The 8,388-nt window shown below is 37.7% G+C and overlaps 1 long non-coding RNA gene across 1 annotated transcript in view; it reads right to left on the bottom strand.

Moving 5' to 3' along the window:
* Positions 1-1,060: 1,060 nt before the first annotated feature.
* LOC113485486 overlaps positions 1,061-8,388 on the bottom strand; it is a 52,888-nt gene continuing 45,560 nt past the window's right edge. Inside the window, exons 2-3 of the long non-coding RNA XR_003399474.1 lie at positions 3,270-3,411; positions 1,061-1,261 (exon numbers count right to left, since the gene is read on the bottom strand). This is a non-coding gene — a long non-coding RNA (uncharacterized LOC113485486). The remainder of the gene's footprint in view (positions 1,262-3,269; positions 3,412-8,388) is intronic.

Raw genomic sequence — 8,388 nt, 5'->3', positions numbered from 1 at the left:
AAATCTTGTAATTTAATCAGATGTGTACTTCCACCTGTGTCATAAGCTTCTCTCAACAGAGTACTTCAGCAGTAAGTGAAGTGCCTTGTGGGATCTCCAAACCAGCAATTTTTCTAGCACACCCTTAAAATGGAAGACTGCTTTTATGCATCACCTCCAGGGTCACATATTTGGAAATATGCACAAGCCAAGAAGGTAAAGAAGCCATTTGTGAACTCTGTCTCTCTTGAGTGTTGTGTGGAGAGCCTCTCACTACCTATGGCAAATGCCTACCACTGATGTGAATGTGAATCAATGTATCTAAAATGCCAGACCTCTCTGCATACAAGAGCTTGGACCCCCAGACAACTGTTCAGTATAAGACAGGATAACACTGCAATAATTAATGAGCCAAAACCTCTTTTAGTCTCCAAGTTCTTTGCTTTGAAGTCTCAGCAAAATGCTGAGGGTCTGATTTTGCATGTATAAATCTGACAAGATTTGTAACAAGTTCTTGATGACTTTGGATTTACAGATTCAGCCACTTGATTTAAGTTTTTGAAAACTGTCTAAATCCTTGGAGTGGTAATGAATTATGATGAGAAATTATTTCTTTAAAATGCAGGAAATAACTATGTTTAAATGCATGAATGCCTGCAGGGTAAATTTTTTTGCTTGGCTTCTGAGGTTTAGAGATTTTTTTTCCTGAAAAATAGTCACAGTCAGTACAAGAGACTAGAAGTTTTATGGCCATAACAAAATCTTAAACTCTGGCAGCAATTCCATTTATTGAGTAAAACATAAAGAAGTGTTCAATTGTCTATTGCCATAGTCCTCAGAGAACTAGGAAACAGAAGTAATAGATAATCTTTTGGGCTGCAGTTTAAAGTAGCCTATGCAATTTAGTTTTTATTTTGCTTGTTTGTTTTTCCTCTTTTTTTCTTTCAAGTGTAAAAAGTGGTGCATTACCTAAACAGATGTAAAGCCTGTGTACAAGTGAGTTTTATCAGCTGGTGGGGTTATTGATATTTCACTATTGCAGGTCTTAGAACCTGCAACATGTTTTATCATTCTCTTCCAGTAAATCAAGCCATGGTATTTCTGGAAACATTACTTTGTGGAGCAGAGGAGGAAAGTACCTCTCTGTTTTCACCTTTCTATTTTCCATCCTGATCTTCTGACAGGTGAGGTTTGCTCTCTGAGGAGCCCATCAGTGCTAACTCAGGTGAACAGATGGCTGCAGATCTATGTGAAATGTTCCTTTATTTGCAGTTCTTGCTGGCTGAAAAAGTGAGGAAGCAGTGACAGTTAAGATGACCATGCCAAGTGATTTGGAGCTTACGCATATACAGCTAAGTCTGATTGCCAACAAACCCATATAAAATAAGTTCAGCTAGAGAATGAACAGTTCTGTTATATAGTGCTGTGACAGCTATGCAGAGTTATGCTTGAAGAAAAAGGACTTACTGGGCGTTAAATGGCACAATGGACGAGATGAACTGTACTTACCTAATTGTATCCCCTGCACATTTGGAGATAAATCCCACAGATTGCAGTTGAAAGCTGCTTTTCAGAACTTAGCATTTTCATGTTGGGAACAAGATTAAATCAATGTGTAATTGCATTACTCTTTTCTTATTTTACAGCTTTGCAACAACTTTATTGGGGGCTGGATAAAATCTAAGTCAATACCTACTATGATAAAGCAAAGAGATCACTCAGACGAAGATATATATTTGAAAATAATATATGAGCAAAGAGCATAAGAAATGTATTAATATACACTACTGATACCCTATCCTATCTCTATTGCCTGTCCTCTTAATCGATAGCGCTGTATTTTTATTGATTTTATAGCAGAGGTAATCGGTTCGGTAATAAATATCAACAGTATTAGCTCTTGCTGCCAAACATTGCCAGAAAAAAGCTGAGTAGTAACCCAGTTGGACCTCTCGGCAGCAAACCAGCCAAAGCTGCCTGGGAAAGGTCAGAAGAGCACCAAATACCACCCCAAGCTGCACAGAATCTGACATGAAGAATAGCACAGGATTGTGATTCAGGGCTGAAAAGGTACTGTAGGTGAAGGAGAATGTGAATATTTGGAAAATGTATAGTCTAGAGCAAAACCAGCACAGAAAATGTGCGCAGGAGGAGTTCACTCTGCAGAGCAGAATGAGTATTTGATGCTGGTAAGCATGTATGCACATGTGTGTGTGTTATGTGTGTTCATGATTCTGTGGAAGGACAGAGGAAGGGAACAAAAGCCAATACAGGCTATGGACAGAGGAAGGACAGGTTTTAGTTATGTGCTTTTTTGAAATAAAACATGTATTTCCAGCTGCAGCAGTTGTAATCATTTGGTCCTTCTTTGTGCCTATCCAAGGCATTGTCTCCTACGAGAAATGCTGATCCAAGAGAGTGATAAAACGTAGAAATAACACAACTGGGATGAAGAGGGAGGGGAAGCTTAGGTGCACTTAATGCCTCTCAACTTTCATCTCTCTTCAGCTGAATACAACATCAGTAGGATGCAACAGTGGCCAAATGCTAGTCAGTGATGCAGTGATGGCAAAGCTAAATAGATCATACAAGCAAATACCAGTATATTTATGAGAACTATTTTACAGTGACTTAATTATTGCTCCAGCTTTAGGGACCAGTCACTCAAAAGGGAACATTGCTGTTGTGGAATGAAGTCGTTTCTGTAACAGGCTATCATCTGTCCTTTTAATGCTGTCTGAGAAACTCATCTTTAGTCCACATTTGAGTAGGAAAACAGCTGTGGCAGCAGTGTGGTTTATATTGGCAAGCAGTTACTTCGTAATGTTGATGAGGGTAGAGGTTAAAATCGAAACATCTATTCAAATTCCAGCCATCTATTACAAGGCAGAATTTATTGCTCCTATATACTGTGAAATTTGGGTTGGCAGAAATCACAAAAAAAAAAAAAATCAAACACTACTATAAAGATGTGCCAGCTCTCCTATAAGGAGAGAAGTATCATTTGTGGAAGACAGATCTACCAGAAGGCATAGTAAAATTGGTGGAAAAGTTACTTAAGCTGCCAGTTATAAAACAGCTACCTTCTGTCTGGAACTGCCTATGCCAGAAATGGCATACCAGGAAAGACATCCCTAGAAAAGGAAACTTTTTTAGAAAGGACCAAAAAAATTGCAGAGGAAGTGCTCATGAGGAAAGGGCTGCTTCAGTTGTGCTTCTCATATGCCTCTGCTGTAAAAAAAAAAAAAAAAAAAATCATAATTGCCCAGTCAGAGCAGAGAGAGGCCTACCGTTAGGAAGAAGGGGGAGTAGCACCCTGCATTCACAGGGTACCAGTGTGTTATGTGCTGATGGCACCCATGGAGGGGGAACAGTCCAGAATCTGCTCCATGTTTTTTTCTTCCCCAGAAGTGGATCTGCACCTGAAAAGGCCTTAAAAGAACAAAAAGCCTCAGGTTAGGAACAGGCTAACAGAGCCATTTCAACACCCATTCTCACAGCATCCTACCTGCAAACACTATTGTCTTCTTTAATTCATTATACACCTTGTTTTCCACAGGATCCCTGCATCAGTCTTCTTCTCTGGGTAATGTGTGCTCCTAAATGCAAGTCAAGCAGGAACACTGAAAATAAAAAGATCCTTCTCATCACTAATTTTATTTTCTGATCTGAACGTCATATTTTTTTTCTTCTTTTTTGTTTAAAACAAAAATCTGGTGAGTATTAGAGTGTTTCACTGCCATTAATAAACTTTAGTTCTACTCATGTGAGATAAGAGACTCCTTTTTTCCAGATAAGACAATTGAGACTGAGAAGGAAATTGATTATCTATTAATTTTAGTGCCCAGTCTGAGACACACAACCTGACTTTTCAAGGAACTTAGCATTATTAAGCCCTTTGTGTATTTGTCCATACAGTATCATGAGGTAGGACCTCTCAGAAGGTTAATTGGTCCACGGTTAAAAATGAAGCTACACACTGTTGTCGTAATGGCATTGTACATTAATATTTAAGGTATGCATCCCACTTATTTCAGCGCACATCGATATTTAAAGTATGTATCCCACAAACTCCAGTTGCAACAGTGAGTGCTCAGCACTTCTGCAAAGCTAATATCCAATTTGCAAGCCAACCAGCTGGAAAATGAGAAGAACTCAACTGGTGAATGCTTGCAAAATGCACCTTTGAGTGATGTACCTAGCATCATGCAGAAACACTTGTGGTGGATATTGTCCTTTTCCTTCCTGAAGTCTGCTCTGTTTGTGATATACTTTTCAACAGATGCAGAAAGAAAGTCTGGCGTTTTGTAGACATAACTGTATATCACTTCTTTACTCAGAGGAGATCCATCCTGCACAATTTAAAGGGCAAACTGTCTATGGAAAATGGTTCTGATTGAGTAATTTAAGACTGCAGTGAAACATATGGATAATGAGTGGATAAAAGTTGCACCCCTCATCCCCCTGAGACACTCAGTAAGGGAAGATTATGCTGACACCCAACCATGTCTTCCCATAAGCTTACATATCATCAGCAACAAGCCACCTCTAATGACAGACACCCTTACCTCCTAGTGCCACACCAGCAGAACACTTTGCTGGTGGGGACTCTGCTAGGTGTTGGATCATGGATGAGGACATCTTGACTGTCACAGGAGTCATTGCTATTTCCTTTTAATACCTGTTCATTCTGCATATCAACTAATTGGGAAAAGGTTGGTGCCAAGAGCTCAATTTGTTTACATCCTGTGCGGAATATCTAATGACGTTGGAAGTCCTGCCCTTTTGAGGACAGCAAACAGCAGACAGTGGTGGCTTGTTATGATGCAAAAGATTTTACTGTGAAATTTCTTCCTCAGCATCCAGAGTAAGGCACAAAATAGTTCATAGTTGGGAGAAGCTTTTTGCTCCAAGCATCTCACAGACGTATTTACCACATGACCAGTAATTTCAGAGGAAAACAGTGAGAACAAAACCTGGGGTATGCTAAAAAAAAATACACACATAGAACTCTGATTTTGTGAATAATAGTAGAATAGATCCCATACAATGAATTGCTAGAGATCCTAGCCTCAGATTTCATATTATGTAAAGAGATGAACCTCTGTTGAAATAAATATGGCTTGTTAGAAGGAGAGAGATGAATACTAGAATTTCAGCAGAGCTGAAAGTCACATCACAGAAACTCACCTAATGTAGAAGAGAATTAAGCAACACCTGTAGATTAGTTTAATCAGATGCAGGAGGTAATAACACTTTGAGATCTTTGGCTTGAAAATCAAGTTAAGCATTGGTAAGTTTTTTGAAAGGAATCTCATTTTTGACTGGAGTTCAGTGGTAGCATTTTTAAATAGATGCAAGTAAGTAGCTTAAGAAGACACGCTGTTATTTCATATTTATCAGATTCTGTGGCTTCAGTTAATCCGAGGGAGATGTATTCAAGAAAACCGCTGTAAACTTCATTACATGAAGCAAGTAGTATTTGATCTGTGAAGAAACTAGTGAAGCCCTAAGAAGGCTTTATTGACCACTAAACACAAAATCTTTAAATGAAGACTTTTGGTTTTGAGTTTTAGTTTTGAGGCTTTTGTTGTTAAAGAAAGATATGACAGCAAGCTGTGAAAACAAGACCAAGGTTAATTAGCAGTATTCAGAAGGTTTCATGGTAGTGTAAAAAAAAAATCCCTCAAAATCTAATCAGGTTTTTCTTTTTCATAAATCACAGCTGATCTCACTCTGTGAAAATGTTACAAATCTTGCACATGGAGAAGTATCATGGCCAGAGGATTTCCAGATGTTTTTCTGGTCTTCATCAGTTATTTCCAAAATACAGAAATGACTTGTTTACTAGGTTGCAAAACTGTTTTTGTCTGTACTGTACACATCTTTAGCACTGATCAACACAAAACCAGCAGACGTTAAACAAAATTGTACTCAAGAAATTGCAATAGGACCAAGAGATCACAGCTTTCTGGGGATCTTCAGCATTTATTTTCTGAGCAGATGACTGTCAGGTGACTTCTGGCCCCTGGACTATCCTCATCAAGCCGAAAAGCATGGGCACTGCTGATGGCCACAGATTTGAGCTCTGTGGAGCTCACACAGCTCTGCAGTTTTATATATTACTTCTTGCTATCAGTGGAGTGATTCCCATTAGATTTATTGGTCACTGGCTCAAGCCCCAGGGGCTTATAACTCTAGCCTCAGGAAGACTTCTCTTGGGCTTGCTTTTCTCTTCACTGACACTGTAACTGTGACTGTAACTATAGTTGGTTTCTGGAGGAGTGCAAGGAGTTGCCGCACGTAAAGATCTGAGAGAGTTGTTTAATGTAGCCCTGAAAAAGCCTGCTGAGGGGTGGACGACAGCATCTATGTCAAGCCAGAGAGCACTACTGAAATGTGGCTAATTTGTGTGTTGTTAGAACTAGAAGATTTTTTGTAAAAAAGAACTGTATTACAGTATTTTCCCCATACAGTACAGTGTATTAAGAAAAGGGAATGGGATTGCAACCAGGAAGCAAATTCCAAACAAATCTGTTCTAATGCAGTGGGATCTTTAATGGACAGGGTAATTAGTACTTTAAGCTGATATTCAGTCAAAAGATATATTTTTGGCTCAGTGGCCCCTAGAAAGAGGAACTGGAACTCAGAATAATCAGTGCTTTCCACTAAATCACTACTTCTTGTGGCACTTCAGGAGGCCATAGGTGAGCCAGAATTTTCCCCGCTTTGTATTTGAGATCTTGTTTTGGAAGGGTTGCAGACTACCAACAGATTGAACTATTTCTACTGTAATGTTTTTTCCAAATGGTCACAGAAGAAACTTTGGATACAAAAGTCTAGATAAAAGGAAATGATGAATCATGCACAAAAGATAAGGAAAAATAAGTCATTGTTGCATTGACTTTAAAAAGCGAAGAAGGTAGAGATTTGCCTGCACTAGGAATCAGATTACCAAGGTAGTAAAATGAGGAATTAGGAACAGAATAGATAACAGTTGAATAGGTTATTGAAAGATTACAGAGTCTAGAAACTGATATAATAAAACAATGTGTACGTGACCTATATTTCAGACCTCTAAAGCAAACTAGGAAAATGTGAAAGAAACCTTTTGTGGATGCACAGAGTATTGAATTATTTGACAAAATAAAATTCTGAAAAATTATGAATTTGACTGAAAAAACTTTTCATTCCAGGAATAAAAGTTCTAAATATAATCTTTAGACTATGAATGAGAGAATTTTGATTACTTCAGGAGGCATACTCACAATGCTCAATAGACATAGGCAAACATTAATTGGTCATATATGGACACATGCACATGTACACATATAACTGCGTGCTATTATTTATAGCCTTCAAGAAAATTGCTTTCTATGAAGCCTTAATTAAAAAAAATCATTCTCTCAGATTTATTATGAGCCCTGATATACACAACATTTTTCTTAAAGCCCAGGTTCTAGAGTAAAAATATTGCATGAAATAACAGCAGAAATGGAAAAAACAAAAACAAAACCAAAACCATAAAAAACCCCAAAGTTTTTAACCCTCTTGGCTATAAGCAAAAAGTTGAAAGCATGAAAGAAATGCAGAGTAAATGCTCAGAATGACAAAATGATCCTCTTTAAATAAAAATCTCATCAGTTCTAATATGATTATTTTTGCAGGACTTGCCCTAATTTTTTTTTTTTTTTTTTTAAAAACCTTTTAAGATTAGTTAGAGTGCAATCTATTCACCCCTAGAGCCATTTTGATGACATAAAATGCAAACAAGATTAAAGTGCCTTTGTGTGTGTGACCCGCTGAGGGCTTGACAGAGTGGTAACTGTTTTGTTCCTGCTCTAGACACGACCTGGCTTACAAGTACTTTTTTCTCCTAAAGAGAAGGGAACACAAAATGATGATGGTCTAGCCAAAGCAGGTTGAGTAGTCTTTCTGACTAGAAGGGTTTTGAAAACATCAGTGTCTACAGGCAGATTTGTTCTATTGCTACACTGGCAGTAACCACAGACAATCTATATCCACCTTTAGTACATTCTCTCTAGATACTGACTAAAATATAGACATTAAAGTAAAATCTTTGTATTTTAGCTTTTTAGTATAAGGAATTTATTTGCCTGGCAAATGTTCTGCCTGATGGAGTTGAGTAAAAATGAATTATTTGGCTGTCTGATGAGTCTAAAATTCTTGAAAAAAATGGTTTTACTGAATATTTTTTCTATTTCTAAAATTTCAGCATGTAAAAGGATTTTGAATATAAGCCTGAATACTTCTTTAGAAAACACTGAAATGAATAACTTTTCAGAGATCCCCCTTCCCCTCCTATGAACAGTTTGAGAAATGGACCCGAATTTCAGAAAAAAATTGTCACCAGGTTTGTCTTTTTAATTCAGAAATATTCCTTCAGAT

The sequence above is a fragment of the Athene cunicularia genome (assembly GCF_003259725.1).
Source record: "Athene cunicularia isolate RWA chromosome 1 unlocalized genomic scaffold, athCun1 chr1_part1, whole genome shotgun sequence".
In the NCBI taxonomy this organism is placed as follows: Eukaryota; Metazoa; Chordata; class Aves; order Strigiformes; family Strigidae; genus Athene; species Athene cunicularia.
The sequence above is the reverse complement of the archived record's forward strand: the minus strand, read 5'-3'. Positions and strand labels throughout refer to the sequence as shown.